General features: G+C 29.6%; 1 non-coding gene across 1 annotated transcript; it reads left to right on the plus strand.

Annotated features, from left to right (window-relative positions):
- Nucleotides 1–14976: 14976 nt before the first annotated feature.
- Nucleotides 14977–15048, plus strand: Trnah-gug (transfer RNA histidin (anticodon GUG)). The gene has a single exon. It is a non-coding gene; the product is annotated as a tRNA-His (tRNA).
- Nucleotides 15049–18384: the final 3336 nt, after the last annotated feature.

Raw genomic sequence — 18384 nt, forward strand, 5'->3', positions numbered from 1 at the left:
TGATGAATTAAGAAATCAAATCATAACATAAAAAAGAAATATAGAAATCATTTCATAACTTTCAGTTCAACAGTGATAGCCGAATGACACTGACATGTTGCAGTACTTTTTTGTTACCCTTAAATAATTAACAAAACGGTTTGGTTACAGCAGATCTGTTATTGTAAAAGTTGATAGAGTATTTAAAGAATTGTTCTGTTGCATGCAAAGATTATCTTGAATTTAACATATCGAATTACAGGAAGAACAGCCCATTAAACTACAATTTTGTTTCCATGAGATAATGTGATTATTCTCCACGATTATATGTGTGTAGCTTTAGTAAAATCCATTGTAAATGTGGAAAAACCCTTGCATTTATTGTGGCGCATTTGCTGGAACAAGCCTAAGTTTTAAGTTTCTTAGTTTGAATATATGAATATCCTCATTGTCATTGAAACGTTAACATCTTAATGAAAAGTTTTTGGTGCTTATTTCACAGTCAGTCATGAGTTGATTCATAAAATAGTCTTTTATAACTGTGTTTGGTTCGATCAAAATTGATATTTTAATCTATTCACTTCTCTTTATTTGCCTTTTGCAATTCTAGCAAACGATAATATACAATGAACCTATATTGTTTTTAGCCGAAGCAGACAATGGTATACTTACTTAATTTCAAACTACAAAAATGTATTATAAACTAACGTCCTATTAGAAAGATATTTTTTGAGGTGTCTCAAATCCATAATTTAAATAATAAAAAACGTATGTTTCCTCTTTAATGAAGGAATTATTTAACTATAATTGCTGAGGCATAACATGCCTTTAATTTAAGAATAACGTATGGAGTAAAACTCATGTTGACTTTTACATGGTTGTTATATAGTTCAACAAAATGACACAAAAAATATCACTATTGCGTTTTATTTAGGTGTATTTAAGTACGAATGAGAAGAACTACAGTTTCAGCTAGTTATGAATATAAAGGTTTATGGATATTTAATGAATTCACTAATGTGACCTTAGTACAAGGACCACATTATTATCCCTCATTCAAAAAACATTGCAAACATTTTTAATCATTCGATTCTCTTTAAAAAAAAACAACAACATTATTGTAAAATCTTTTATTACGAGCCATTATCATAAAGATGTTTAATTTGATTCGAAATCGATTCCATAGTGGAATGTTTTGTGACGCAATGTTCTCGCCATGATATAAACTGTACTCATATAACTAGATGTTTCAGAATATTAAAAAAGGCAAACAAATGCTGATATTAAAAACATTAATATTATAATGAATATAAGATATGAGTTTTCTGAGGGTATTTATGAATGTATAATGTTAATAATAGAATTACGTATTTTGTGTCTTCATAACTCATTTTCACTCAAAAGACTTAGAATACCAACATGCTTATTTTTTAGAAAAAAAACAAAACAACATTGATATTGGCCAGTGTGCGATATGCCTATCAATTTTAATATCATTTGACGAAATATTATTCTTGCAAAACTTTAAAATTCTTAGAACACTAACTAGAGACAACGCTTCGTGATAACTTAATTATATTCCATTGTAAATGTCAATAATTGTTTTGAACAATTAAATTTTAATTTTATCACAAAAGTGAAACAAACTTGTTGGCATTTGTTTCAATTCTTTATTATTTCAATTGACCTCATTGACAATCTACATAACATTTGATTTTTATATACAACATATCTCTTACTCTCTTCTCTAAATACACAATTTTTAAATGAAATGAAAACAAGCTTATTTGTACTAACTTCAGGTTTTAAAATTACATAATAAGTCAGTGCAGCTGTAAGTCCAGGACAAATGAATCACGTGCATAAAATATTGATAAATTGGATCCATCCGCCTTCATACCATATAAACAAAAGACATATATATTTTGTCTTGCCAGATTTTATCCGGTACATACGTTTAATTTATCAATTATTGCTTTTAAAATGAATAAACATAACATAACAAAACATATCTTTTATTAGACATTAAAAATGTAACAACATGACAATCATAGTCGATTTACATCAAATAGTGCAAATGTGAGACACGTGATTTCTTATATGTTGTGTGTTTACCGAGAAGCTCAGTGCATGACGAATGTCAATCACATTAAAAAAATATATATTTGATAACAATTATAAGACCATGTTTAACATTTGCATTTTATTATAAACTCCTGACGATGCTTATAGCATACGACAAATTATTATAAACACCAATTGGTTGCATTCTCATTTAGAACAGCTCACACACCAGATAGACAAAAGTAACAAAAACAACTTATTTAATTATATCATTTTATTTTCGTCTTTACAATAATATCACAAAATGCCACAACATTTGTTACGTAGGAAGTGTTATATTACGTCAGAGATACGTGGAAACAATATTATTCTGTTGTACTTCTTATTGCTTGAAATAAATAGCAGGAATATTGGACAAAAATGTTCCATAAAACAGTCAAAAGAGACATTGTATTGGAAGTCTACTCTTTACATACACAAGCACCATAGAAACTTTCCAAGGACGGAGAATCAAATTTATTTTATTATTGTGTTATAACATTATCATGAATATTATATGAGAGAAATATAAAACATAAAATGGACGAGAAGAAAATAATATTTCTCTCATTGGACTAAATGTCTCAAATCCTACGTCATTGAGTCATACCTACATATTAAATAGAAAATCCTCTCGCAGTAAACTATAAATTAAATCGTGTGTTATCATATTGAACATTGATGCGTTAAAAGTACGTTGTACAGTTATTTCCTTTATATTTGATGTTTTCTTTCTTTTTTGAAGTAGATATATTATATTATTATATATTAGTATGAGAAATGTAATGACGGTATCTTACATCCAAAAGCTGTAGACTTAGATTCGCATACTGAAATATATCCTATTCAGACAGAACCCAATCAATGGTATTGCAAAATATACTATAAAAATTTTAGAATAAACTTAATTTTTTAAATAAATCATTTAGAAAAATAACCTTGATAAATTATCTAAATAACGATGTTTAAAAACATGTTCTAAATGAGCTCCTATTATTCATAATAAATGTACATCTCAGAAATGTGTCCAATGTTTAAACATTTTCTTGATATATTCGCAGCCATTACGTCATGAGAAACTATGATAACATATGAAGTCAGTCACTTTTCACTTCTCTAAAATTTAAATTTTGTGATTAAAACATTTATTCCAAAATAATTGTTGATATGTTTTGTGCAATATAATACACTAATATCAGGAGTTATAATTTCATTAAAAATATAAGTTGTTTTTTTTGTACTTTAAGTTCAAGATAAATATTCACTTAATTTATTTAAGGCATTTCCTTTCAATAGACCTTCAGACCTTTTATCAGTACAGTGTTAAATTAAGAGCCACAAATACTTTATTATATTACAATATGATTATGATAAGTAAAAATATAGGAGCTTTTCTAATTTTGTTAACCTCTCGTATAGAGGTTAGTACTTCGCGTTGTGGCCGCGACAACCCAGGTTCGAATCCTGGTCACGGCATTGACTGTGAAAGCTGAATATTTTTGTCAAAATATTTAGATATTTAGACAACAAAGCATATTAGATTTATTTCTATAGATTATAGAAAAAAGGTACATTACGATTGTATAAAGATAAAAGTGATTGTACATATTGTTCTCTTCATTTATAATAATCACTTTTAGAAACAGTTATTCATTCTTAAACTAAAATTAAAATAACAATATATATATATATATATATTGCTTTAAAACAATTATTCTATGTTCACGTAGAATTGTGGATACATTATATTTTAGTTAAACCTATGTGTATTTATTTTTACTATAATTAATTTCTATTATACTGAAAATGTATCGTGATCGTTAATGATGAAAAACAATCGTCAAAAACAAACGTACAAAAATAAAGGTTAACTTTTTAACAAATACCAAACTTGTTTCAGCTACATGTCATTAAAATGTGTTTTTTGTTAGATTAAAGTCATATACGCATCATTTCTCCCTAGCAAATTTATATTTGTAACAAAACAATTACATTTATAATCATCAGACATGCGTATAAATTTTCAAATTTAGGAGAAGTTTCCTACTCCGAGAATAAAGCATACGTATAAATTATAATACAGAACACTGCTTGTTTATATCACTTTTAGGAAACTAAAAAACCGTAACAGTCTTGCACAAATCATCTTCATTTAATTCCTGTATTAAAGTTTTTTTCTTTATGTTTTAGATAGTGAAAAATTTATATTCGAAAAATGCCTCAACTCTGAGGCTGAAAATGCAATTAACTTTCTGTCCTTGAAATTCTCATGTAAAACAATAACAATTAAAAACATAGGCGGACTTAAAACATATTTCTAATTATTCTGCCTTTCATGTAATAATGTTGAATATAAATATGGTTTTAGTTTCAATAAATAAAAAAATAAGGTTTTGGACAGATTAATAGCCTCGTTTTCATACCTTAACAACGTTTGGCTATTTGAAAACACAGATGTGTTTGAAAAAATAACTAGTTTTATTGCGTAGTTTTGAACAAGCAGTAGATACAAATAATTTATCCATTTCCCCTTTTCCAACGAATATCATTGATGGTCACAATTAATTTATAGTTCATATCTTACCATTATAGTACTTCATGATGATAATACGTAATATGCTACAAATTACTTGTGCAGTGTATGATAACCTTACTTGGTAATGTAACATTTAAAAAATACGCACACACCTTATAGACAAAAGTTATAAAGACAACATATCAAATTACATTTGTAACATCATTTAACTTTCGCCTTAACAATAATATCATGATATTAGCACAAAACATGTTACGTGGGATGTGTATAATTGCGTCAGAGATACAGCTAACTGTTCAGTTATGTTTCCACATAATCATTGTTATTGTAATATATAATCCGAATATATATAAGATAAATGTCGATAAAAAGCTCTCAAGAGAAACATGATATAGTTACACAGTGTTAAAGACAATGATAAAGCGTTATAGAGACTGTGATACTTTTCAAGGACGATAAACCAACTTTATTCATGTTTTATTGCATAGTATGAATAATATTTTAGATAGAAATGAACTATAAAACGGCCAAGAATACAATAAGCAAATGTTTATATATTTCAGACATTAAACATACAATAAGATTTGATGAATTAAGAAATCAAATCATAACATAAAAAAGAAATATAGAAATCATTTCATAACTTTCAGTTCAACAGTGATAGCCGAATGACACTGACATGTTGCAGTACTTTATTGTTACCCTTAAAATAATTAACAAAACGGTTTGGTTACAGCAGATCTGTTATTGTAAAAGTTGATAGAGTATTTAAAGAATTGTTCTGTTGCATGCAAAGATTATCGTGAATTTAACATATCGAATTACATGAAGAACAGCACATTTAACTAGAATTTTGTTTCCATGACATAATGTGATTATTCTCGACGATAATATGTGTGTAGCTTTAGTAAAATCCATTGTAAATGTGGAAAAACCCTTGCATTTATTGTGGCGCATTTGCTGGAACAAGCCTAAGTTTTAAGATTCTTAAACAGGACATTTTTATTTATAATAAAAATGAGTTTGAATATATGAATATCCCCATTGTCATTGAAACGTTAACATCCTAATGAAAAGTGTTTGGTGCTTCTTTCACAGGCTTCATAAAATAGTCTTTTACAACAGTGTTTGGTTCGATCAAAATTGATATTTTAATCTATTCACTTCTCTTTATTTGCCTTTTGCAATTCTAGCAAACGATAATATACAATGAGCCTATATTGTTTTTAGCCGAAGCAGACAATGGTATACTTACTTTATTTCAAACTACAAAAATGTATTATAAACTAACGTCCTATTAGAAAGATATTTTTGAGGTGTCTCAAATCCATAATTTAAATAATATTATTACATGCTTTTCGGTGGTTTATAGAAATATATCAGTGATATAAAACTGGTAATTTAACTGTTTGAAACAGTGAAATTACCACTTTGATAATTTCACTGTTTTGAATTTAAGCCCCTTACGTTGTTTCAGTGAAATACCAGCGTACACAGTACTGGGTACAATATTAATGCCGTGACGTCGTAAATGACGTCACGTTGTATTATTATTTGGCGCACTTTTCATTCAGTGATAGGTTTAATGCCTTTTTACAACGTTTTTTGCATATAATAAAAAGAAAATTTATTTAGTTCAGTGTAAGATCAAAATATATTTCACCTTGTGAACACCAAAAGTTCATATTTCACTCGTGGCTGCGCCACTCGTGAAATATACCTTTTGGTGCTCACTCGGTGAAATATATTCCGATCTTACACTGAACTAAACAAATATCCTCTATTTAAACGTATGTTTCCCCTATTAAGAAGGTATTATTTATCTATAGTTGCTGAGGCATAACATGCCTTTAATTTAAGAATAACGTATGGTGTAAACTCATGTTGACTTTTTCATGGTTGTTATATAGTTCAACAAAATGACATGAAAAATATCACTCTTGAGTTGTTATTTACGTGTATTTAAGTACGAATGAGAAGAACTACAGTTTCAGTTAGTTATGAATATAAAGGTTATGAATATTAAATGAATTCACTAATGTGACCTTAATACAAGGACCACATTATTATCCCTCATTCAAAAAACATTGCAAACATTTTTAATCATTCGATTCTCTTTAAAAAAAAAAACATTATTGTAAAATCTTTTATTACGAGCCATTATCATTAAGATGTTTAATTTGATTCGAAATCGATTCCATAGTTGAATGTTTTGTGACGCAATGTACTGGTCATGATATAAACTGTACTCATATAATTAGATGTTTCAGAATATTAAAAAAGGCAAACAAATGCTTATATTAAAAACATTAATATTATAATGAATATAAGATATGAGTTTTCTGAGGGTATTGATGAATGTATAATGACATAAAATGTACTCACATAATGTCTTAACAAATTAGATTGAATAAGTGGAGCATCCGAAAAGGAAAGGAAAGGTAGAGCGTTGAGGTAAGAAGAGATGAACCTTGAAGGGCAGTATCTTTGTTTGTTCTGGAACCTTTGACTGATACAAAAAAAAACATCATCAACGTTTTTATATCATACTCATTAGTATTTACCTAGATATTTAGCGATATAAAATATTATTAAGTTGATTAAGTTGCTGGAACAGATGCTTAGCCTTTATCACTAGGATTATGCAAGTGTAAGGCTGCGCTTCAGTGCAGTCTGACTATGTGATAATTTGACATTAATCTTTGATAGATCAATTTAATATTTATTTTTTCAAAAAATATATTCTGATATCAAGAAGAATATGACTGGTAGTTTATCGGTGATAGCCGTGATCGTATAGTGGTTACGACAACCAATGTTCGCGTCCTGGCAACAGCATTGATTGTCGTTGTTTTTTCACAGCTGAACGCTTTTTTTTAAGCTAGAAATGATTATGAAAGATGGATGTAAACTAAATTAAAAAGAAAATGAATAGATGCAAATATAATAGATACATAAAATGATAAAACAACGCTTTTACCATATTTATCTATCGCTTTAAAATGCAGCTTTAAATCGCTTTAGTTTATAAATAAGTAATAGCCAATGTCACCTTTCTTATAAACATATGTAATTTTATCAGGTTTATTTGTGTATCATTGAAATATAAACACTTATTTCAAATATTTAGAATTTATTAAACGCAACTCATTTTGATACACCCTATAATGTCGACCGACGATTAATGACATAAATCTCACGTAATTAAATGAAAGTGATCCCTCATATGCATTAATAACAACAAAACTACATGAAAATTGTAATATCAATTTGATTGAGTCTGTGCATAAAGGTAATGAAAAATTGCAACATCTCTCACGCTCCTAGCACCGGCTTGAGCGGTACCCAAATGTTCAACACTTAAAAGGTGTTGAAATCAATGACCCTTAAGGACCAGAAAAATATAACAACACTGAAAAAAGCAAGGGCAACCTTTTTTGCAGCTGCCACACTGCACTTGACACCCGCTGTCGTGAAATATAAAAAGCTTGACAAATTGTAATCCCTCGGAAACATTTATCACAACAAAACTACATAACATTAAATACAACCTTTAAAACAATATCTAAGATTTAAATTCCTAGTGACGACTTGAATCATTGCATAGTTTTTTTCGGTATATATAGTAATGTTTGTCTGATTCCATTGAACATTAGCCATTGTATTTGTCTGGAGGATTTCCTTATCAGCAACATAAGCAATATAAGGTACGATTTGTTCCTTCTATGTATAAAGTCTTAAACCATTCGTCTGTTTCCCATTGCACTAGTTTGAAGTTTTTTCTCTACAGCAGTATAAGATGCAAAGTTTCAATGTGGCTCGCATGACATGGTCAATTTAGTCGGCCACACATAGTTGTCATGTTCTTATGAAAAAGTCGTTGCGTCCACAAAGTCCACAAAGTCAGGATATGGTATAATGAAAATAATGACTTTACTTGTTAACAAACTTAAGTATTTTATAGTATTAAAATATAGATCCCTGTAGAATAATGAAACAAGTATAAATGTAAAGACCGTGTATGATATTATATATTTCACAAAAGGATATAACTAAATGTTCGATTTCCCTAGGCAAAAATTAACCTTTACAGTTATAAGATTGCTTTAAAATAATTTTCTTCTTTTCATTTATATCTTTCAAGTTTAAACTCGTTGGGAAACTGAGACTCTCATCGTAATCTTAACCCTTTTATATATTTAAAACCAAACTGATTAAAAGAAAACAAATATTTATTTAATAACACGTTTTAAAGAAATGGAGACGCGTGTTTATTGAACCATGATTTTTTTTTATCTGTAGCTTACTATGAAACATTTTTTTTCAATTATTAAACCTAGAATAAATTTTGTTATGTAAATGACAATTTTTGAATTCGTCTAGACCTTTTGTGGATACTTGTATGTAATTCATGCATTTAAATATATTGAGGGAGAAAACTGTTGACTTATTCGACCTGCTAGTGCAATAAGGGCGACTTTGTGAATTTCTGACGTTTATATTTCAGAAAAAAAAATGTTTTTCAGTATTTTTCCGTTAATTATTATAAGTAATATGAATCGTCTGTTGCACAAGTATAAGTTAGTTCCACGAACGAATACAAAATACGTACATTTAAATGATATATACACTGCTAAATAAGAGTACTTAATTCATTGCACAAGTCGAAGAAATCATTTGATTACAATTTATAGAATATAAGTAAATGAGATTACTATTTTATTGAAGAAATTGGTGTAAGAATTTAACAAAAACGTTTGCTAACACATGCCTGAAAGGCAGTTAAAAACAAAAAGAAAGAAAAAAAAACAAACAAATCATTTTCCAAACAAAAGAAGTCATTTTAAATTGTATATTTTAAGTGGCATATAGATTCTTTTGCAAAATTGCAATGATGTAGATTAATAAAACCAAAGAAAATTAGATTTTATTTCAATTGTTTTGCTCTTTACAACCCTGTGTGTAACTGTTAAATAAACACTTTCTTACTTCGCCTGTGTTAAAATGACCTATCCTTGTTAGCCAATTGCCTATCAGTAAACAACTCAGCAAGACAGTGCTATACTACTTGATTAATCAGAATTTAACTTTAGCATTTTTCTTATTTCATCAGCCATTATAAGCAAAAATGCTACGGTAACAACAAACATCCTGGTCAAAAATAGCATTTCGGCAGGTTAAATGGTTTTAACCTTCTCACAAAAAAGCATTGTGTGAAAATATTTAAATAGCTCAACTCTTTAAAACGATTGTCCACGCCGTTGCAGTGCACTCTTGTTTTCTATATCATTATACTTAAAAAAAATATTTTCATAAATGCAGTTGGACAACTTAAAGTATAAAAAATATATAGTTCCTTAATACAGTTTAATACTATAGTTTTTAAGTTTTCAATTTGCGAAATTTCCTTGAACACAAATAGCTGGAAAGAAATGTAAACGGTAATAATTTTTTTTTCGGAAAAGGTGTGTGCCAGGAGCTAAATCTTAACGCATCACTCGATTTTCCATTTCTACTTAAAATATTAAAACATAAGTAGCAATTTGAGACTGCGTTTCGAAGCGTATAAATGTGGAGTGTCGTGTTTTTTTCCTCCTCGATAAGAACTATATCTATGTCATCTTATCGGCAAGATTATATGTTTATATGTTTATTACAAGTGGAACTTTACCTGTCGCTTTGTTATGTTAAGATCAGAGATGACAGCCTGGTAAAAACTTCATGCTGTTGCCGACAAAACACAGGTGCCAATCCTTCTCATGGCATTTATACTGACAGCTGAGCAGCTGCACTTTTTTGTATGATCATGGTAAAATCCATGCTCTTTGTTTTCGTTTAGAAAAATGCAAGGCACTAATATGTTACTTGAAATAACTAACAACTGCTGAAATCTCTTTTCTCACGTCTTTTATTCATTTTTCGAATTACAAACAAATAGTTAAGTGTTGAAATATATATTTATGACATATAAATGAATTTCACTAATCTCCGATGGTCGGAAATTATTCAATGGCCACTCTAGTTGCTTCATTAAATGATTATGAAACGAACTAAACAGTAACAAAACACAAAGTAAAGTTACGAAACTATAAATTACAAATAATGACGCTCAAAGTGACTTAAAGGTTGGATATTTACGTTCTTTTGTGATAATTAAATATTTGATTTCATAATATTAATTTAAAACAGGTATGGGGCATATTTCACAAAGTAATATGACTATTTACCCTGATTTATTCAACATGCTTTCATACAGACATATACTTATAAAGATATTTTTCTGTTTCAAATTTCAAAATTGTATTTTAATAAAAATTACTGTAATTCTATAAAAAAATGATATAAAGCACCAAATTATCAGTTGTCATTCTCAACACATTTTGATTTTATCGTGATCATTAGATTTTTTTTATTAATAATACCAGCATAAGGCAGTGATAAATTTTCATAATCATTATTATTTCTTAAATCAATTTATTTAAACAATTTCTATGTAAGTGACATATGCTTGGAAATAATATATTTTTTCATATTTCATGGCATGGAAAATATACAAAGGCGGTTTGAAGAGATTAATCAACCGTAATATCGCTTCGCAAAATCTTTCTAGACGATATATTTAAACGAATCTCTTCTGCACATTTGACAGAGTATTATTTATTTGATCAGCTTGTTCGCCAAGAAATGTCGAAAACCGTTAAAACACTTACATACATAAGCTTACAAATAATTTTTTGGAGCTTATGCATTGGATGCTGTCAGCATTTTCAAGACATTTGCTTTTTACATGGGTGGTTTTCTGATTAAAAATATGTGCCTTAGTATTTTCATAAACCTTTTGTTTTCTTTAAAATCAACTTTATTTCAAACTAAGTCAAACAAATATTGCTGTGTAATAAGTGATTCTATGTTTTTTCTTGAGTTTATACCGTAATCGACATGATAAAATGTGTTATTTCTTTAAAGTGGGATTATGCTAATTTATATAATATGTGATCAGATGAAGGTCCAAATAACTACAATAAGTATACAAGTTTCCATAATTGATATCAATTTTATGATTAGCCTCACATAAATGATAATTAACTCAAATGGGTCAAGAACATTTTCACGAAAGTCCATCTGAATTTACCGATAGCGTTCAATTTATAAAAAGAGTGGACCAGTCTTTTTATATTTTAGGCAGATTTATATTGTATCCACAACCTCTTTTAATATCAGCTATAAATCAAGATAAATCAAGATAACAACAGTCAAAATTTTTAAGATGTATAGTCAATTCAGCTCAATTTGACAATGAAAAAATGAGCATATGTTACTCTAATAAAGACATTCACTAAGGGCTCCTGACTTGTTAGTACAAGTGAGCCTTGCATCTTGAAATTGTCTTAAATGTTTTCGCCAAAAGAAATAAAATGATTTTAAATTGAATTTTGATAGGGTCAATTTTAATTGTTAACAATGTAACTATTTGATAAGATAAAGATGTTACGAGATCTCTGTAGGGCACTGATAAAAGTATAATGGTAAATAACTTGTATTTTACAAATATCTATTTGTTCGTTCGTTTGTTTGGTTGATTGGGGTTGTTACGTCACACCGACACATTATAGGTCATATGGCGACGTTCCAGCTTTACTGGTGGAGGAAGACCTCAGGTGCCCTTCCGTGCATTATTTCAGGCACGAACGGCACTAAGTAGAACCACCGACATTCCGTAAGCTAGCTGGATAGCTTCCTGAAATGAAAGAATCCAAAGTCCCTGTGGGGATTCGAACCCACAGCGTTGAGGGGCAAGTGGTTTTAAGTCAACGACCTTAACCACGCGGCCACGGACGCCTTTAAATATCTGTTTGCTGTAAGACATATCATATGTATGTGATATATAACTGTGTTTTTCCTGAAGTTATATTTAGTTACCTTTAAGTGTTTGCTATTAAACATTATTTACCTTTCTTTATTTTGAGTTTCAATGCATGAAAAGACGAAACACTAGATGGATTGCTTATGCATTTATTTCATATACTATTTTCATTACAAGTAACACATAACTTGATAAATTATTGTATAGCTTCTGCAAGAAAGTTAAGAAAAGAAATAGTTATTTGTAAACCTTGGACAAATCACTGTTATTCGCAATTTCTTGAATTCTAATTTAATCAAAATATATAATTGAAGGTAAGAACATGCATGTTTCATAGGAGTCTAAATGAGATACTCCAGAACTCGACAAATAAGAGCTTTCCTATGTATTTCCGGGTAATTAAAAACTTAAGTAGTTTCAAATTTTTTGAAAGATATCTAGAAAAAAATGCATGCATTGATCACTTTAATTGGAATAGTAGTAATTCGTGAAACAGTGGCAGTTGCTTTGTACTCCGCGATAAGATGGGGTAAAACCCACATTTAAATACCGGATGACATCTATTAATTTCGTCTGTAATATATATATATATATATATATATATATATATTATCTATTACGGCGCTCACATGTTTTTTTATTATACTCACATACAAAATGAATATATCAATAATTTCTGTTTTCAAGGAATACACATTACCATGTTTACCATTTGTATCTTGTCATAACTCATGACTATGATAGCATGAGACAAATTACTTAAGAACACAATTGGTTGTATTTTCATTCCTGAATTAGAAATACGTAATGAAAACAACCTTTGAAATAACATCATTAAACTCTCGTCTTTACAATAATATCACAAAATGACACAAAATGTGCTATGTAGGAATTGTTATATTGCGTCAGAGATACGTAGTATCAGTAAAGGTATATTGATTTTCTTATTTATTGTAATAAATAGCAGAAATATTGGACAAATATGTACAATAAAACAGTTAAAAGAAGCATGGTTTTGGGACGGCTACGCTATACAGTCAGCAAGCACTTTCTTTTTATTATTGCGTTATGATATAACATGAATATTATATGAAATAGATATAACACATGAAATGGATCAGACGAAAACAATATTCTCTCAATGGTACTTAACGTCTCAAATCTTACGTTATTGAGTCAAAACTGCATATAAGATAGAAAATCATATCGCAGTGAAATATAAATTAAATTTTATTATGATTTAACTTGATGCGTTAACAGTTATAAGTAAGTTGTATAGCCTTATTTATTTTTCTATATTTGAGACATTTTCTTTTCCATTTTTAAAGAAAGAATAATATACTAGTTTGACATTTTTTAAGACTATATCTTTCATTCAAAATGCTGCATAATAAAACAATCCTATTTAGGCAATATATGTTGATTATACGAGGAGTGTTCAAATATGAATGCATTTTAACACGTCAAAATTTATAATTTAAATGATTCATTTTCCTTGAAGTATTCACCTCCAAAAGATATACAAAGTTTAGTCTCTGAATCCAATCTTCGAAGGCATTATCATAATACTCGTTTTAGGTAAGCTACGAAAACAAGGAATAATTGCAGAACCGAGGTGTTTGCGTGGTAAATATACTACCTGAAAGGTATTCTTTTAGCCTTGGAAAGACAAATAGGTCACTAGGGGCTAGGTTAAGAAAACGGAAGATGAGGTTGCACAACGATTTTTTCCTGCTTCCGAAAGTTTTCTCTGTTGATACCTTTGTATGACGCTTTGTAATGCAGCAGTTGACACATCAACCTGATGTGGGTAATCGTTTCCGAAAGTCTTTGTTTAGTTTTCGAGGAACTTTAAAGTCTGTCGTTTAACATTTTGCATAAGTATATGCACCTTTACGAACTGCAACCTAAATGACAGGATCATGAGTTGTGAAGAAAATGGCATACATTATCTTCTATATGTTGATGTTCCTATGCATGGTCTTTTACCATGTATCTCAAATCTTGTTTAGCTGTTTCCGTGACAATGCAATCGTAACGATGTAGCTTTGATAGTTTGATTAACAACTAAGCGTATCACGGGATACAAACCCACTGTCACCGTTATAGCTTTAAGGTGCACTAACGTTCAAGCTTACATGTCAGCAAATGGGGAATCCATCTAGCAAAGATCATCTTCTCATTTTCGTAATGATCAAATCGTAGTTATTTTGGAAATTTAAGTTTAAGATGAAAACTCATTCAATTTATTTAAGATTGTGTCTTTAAATAAATTCTAAATGATATAATTTATCACATTCAGACCACCTTGTGAATGTCAAGCATTTTAAATTTATATCATTGAAGAAAGAATAATCATAATATAAACTTCGTTCGGGAGCTCTTATCAGTGCAGTGCTAAATTAAGTGCCACAAGTACTTTCTTATGTTACAGTATGATTATGATAAGTAGAAATATTGAGCTGTATGCTTTACTTTCAGTTCAGCGGTGATAGCCGTGATCGTATAGTGGTTAGTACTTCGCGTTGTGGCCGCGACAACCCAGGTTCGAATCCTGGTCACGGCAATGACTGTGACAGTCGCTGTCTCGGCACAGCTGAACATTTTTGTCAAAATATTTAGATATTCATGCAAGCAAGCAAAGATTTCTTAATATAAAATTATTGTTCTTATAAAACAGTTTTATTTATTATAAACTGTAATTAAAACATATTTTAACAAGTCATTATATTTTATGTTCATGTAAATTTATTGATAAATTATCATCAATGTCTTTCCTATTAACAGTTAAATTTTATGAAACTGAACATATTAAAAAACAAACAAACTAACACACTTTTGGCTATATTTCATTAAAAATAAAATTGTGTATTGTTCGTGTGCGTGTGTGTGTGTGTTTTTAGTTAAAGGTCGTATATCATTCAAGAGTTTAACACCAAGTTCTGTGTGTGTAACAAAGCTTTAACAATAATAATTATCAGACATGCATATCAATGTTCAATATCCTGTGAGGAAATACAATTCGATAACTTTCAAGATATGACTATTCTACAAACAAAAACATTCACTACAGAAAACAATGCGTGATAATTAAAAAAGAATTTACATTGTAAATATCAATAGCTGACTTAAAACAGATAATGTTGGATATTAATATGATGTTTGTTCCAATAATAAATTGTAATGGCAAACTGTAACCGTGCGTATAGGTGAAAGTTTATTAGTGCATATTAACAATATTGAATTGGTCAGGTGCGGCAAATTTGAACTTGCAAATACGTATTAATAAAATTTTAACCAGCTTATTCTTTTAAAGTATTTTCATAAACAGTCGATTTACTACACTGATTAACAGATTGCCAATTTACCACATAAATTGTGTTGCTATTCATTTGAAATACTGTAATCCTATTGGAAAAAAATATTTCATCAATAAAGATAAATTAGCTTCATTTTATACATAAACAACGATTGACTATTTCTTTAAACACACATTTTTTGTAAAAAATATTTGAAAATTTGAAAATTTGAAAATATCTTACTTTATCGCGTCTTCTTGAAAAAGCCGTAGGTACAAATGATTATCAACTTTCTAATTTCTTCAACGAATATCACGGATGGTTACAATTATTGTACCGTTCGTATCTTACCATTATAGTACTTCATGATGATAATAATATGCTACCAATTACTTGTATAGTATATAATAACTATTGTTAGTTTTATAATATTTAGTAAATGCGCACACGCCTAATGATCATACGTTTACAAAACAACTTATCAAATTACATTTGTTCAGCAATCAACTTTCTCATTCACAATAATATCATGATATTTACATAACACGTGTTACGTGGGAGGCGAAGTACTGTGTCAGAGATACAGTTCACTGTTTTATAATTTTTCCACTTCATCATTGTTCTTGTATAGCAGGAATATTAGATAAATGTGAATCAAAAACTGTCAAAAGAAACATGATATGGATAATCCTATACGCCAAACAATGCAAAAGCGTCAAAGAAACGCTAATACTTTCCAAGGACGATGAACCAATTTTATTTATGTTTTATAACAAAGAACGAAGATTATATTAGATAGATTTGAACCATAAACTGGTCAAGATAAAAATAAGCAAATGTTGATATTTGTCAGACATTATCAAACACTATAATTATTATGCTACGTAAGAAGTCAAATCTTAACATATTAAGTTGATTATCTTGCTGGAACAGAACATGCTAAGCCTTTGTCATTAGCAAGGCTGCTCTTCAGACCAATTTTTTTTATTTTGAAATTTCTTCAACTTCAAACGAACAATACCAAATTAAAAGCTCGGAAAACATTTTATAAATATACAAATTACCAGCCCGGGTAGTAAGTTTTTTATGTAGAAAGGTTGTAACGAGTAACGGACATTGGAACACTTGTGAATTATAAAATGAACGAACTCAATCAAACCGATTTCTCAATTTTCATTTTGATCCATCTTCAATATTTGTAGTTAAAATGTAAGCAATTTAGAAGGAATCTGTGATATTGCATTCTAATTCAACGAAATAATTTACATTAAGATTGACAATAATGTCAAAATAATATTTGGTATTAAAATTTAGTCATGCCTGTGGGCCTGAACAATGTTAATTGTCAGCTTAAATGGCTTCCCTTGTAGTTTAACTAAATGTTGTCGCTTTGGTAGGAAGTCATATCGTTGCTTTTTATCAAATGACTAACTTTATATTTCATCATGCGTATCTTTTTTGATATGCTTTGTAGAAATTAGAGCAGAATAATAACAAATATTTTAGTATATTTTTTTTTATTTTCGGAACATATACTTAAAGGTGCAATACTTTTTTTTGTTTCGCCTTCTTAAATATTATCTTTACATTTTGAATTGGTTTTTAGTCGTTAAGACAGACGTATTCAAAGAAAAAAGAAAGCGTCTCCGGTATAGAATTCATAATGATGTTGAATTTGATTCTGAATAACAAGAAAGCTGATTGTCATTTTTTGTTCTTATCTTTGAGAAGCAGTTTAGAATAAGTGTTTATGGTCACAATACTTCGTCAACAACGAAGAATTAATTTGAAGAGAATCAAAACTATAACAGACTAATATATGTAAATCTTTGATCTCTAAGTGTGACCTTGACCTTGGAGGTAGGGCTGCAAGTGTTGTACTTGACATATCATCGTATTATTGTGACTATTTGTGCCAAGTTGTTTCAAAATCCCTTGAACTATGAAGAAGTTCTAGATCGGACACAAAATATACCCTTTAACAGACTATGTTAATATTTGACCTCCAAGTGTGACCTTGACCTTGGAGGTAGGTGACCGCTTGTTGTGCATGATACATCGTCTCATTATTGTGAATAATTGTGGCAAGTATTTACAAAATCCCTTCAAAGATAAGAAAGTTATGGACCGGACACGACATATACCCTCAAATATGAAATGCTGACCTTGAATGAGCAAGTACGACCTTGACCCTGGAGGTAGAGGTCTGGTTGTTGCGCATGACACATCGTCTTATTATAACAAATATTTGTGCCAAGTTATTTTAAATTCCTTTGACAAATGACAAATGTGTGGACCGGACACGAAAGTGTGACGGACGGACGGACGTGCCACTTAAATGGACTAAAGGGCCATTTCTTTTGTTATTTTCTTTTGTTTAATAGAGAGCCATGGCCCCTTATTCTATTGTTACGACTGTTACAGAATGAACTCTTTTGTTCTCTTTTGTTCTGTTTACTGTTAGATGGCCCCCTAACCCTATTTGGTTGCTCGGAAGGACAGACGCATGGACAGACGGATGGACGCACAAGCGGAGTCTATTTCTAAATCCCCCTTTTTTCGAACCCACCTTTTATATCAATTTATGTGATTTTATTATGTTA

Source organism: Ruditapes philippinarum, unplaced genomic scaffold, assembly GCF_026571515.1.
Source record: "Ruditapes philippinarum isolate M1 unplaced genomic scaffold, ASM2657151v2 ctg1826_1_1_1_1, whole genome shotgun sequence".
NCBI classification, from domain to species: Eukaryota; Metazoa; Mollusca; class Bivalvia; order Venerida; family Veneridae; genus Ruditapes; species Ruditapes philippinarum.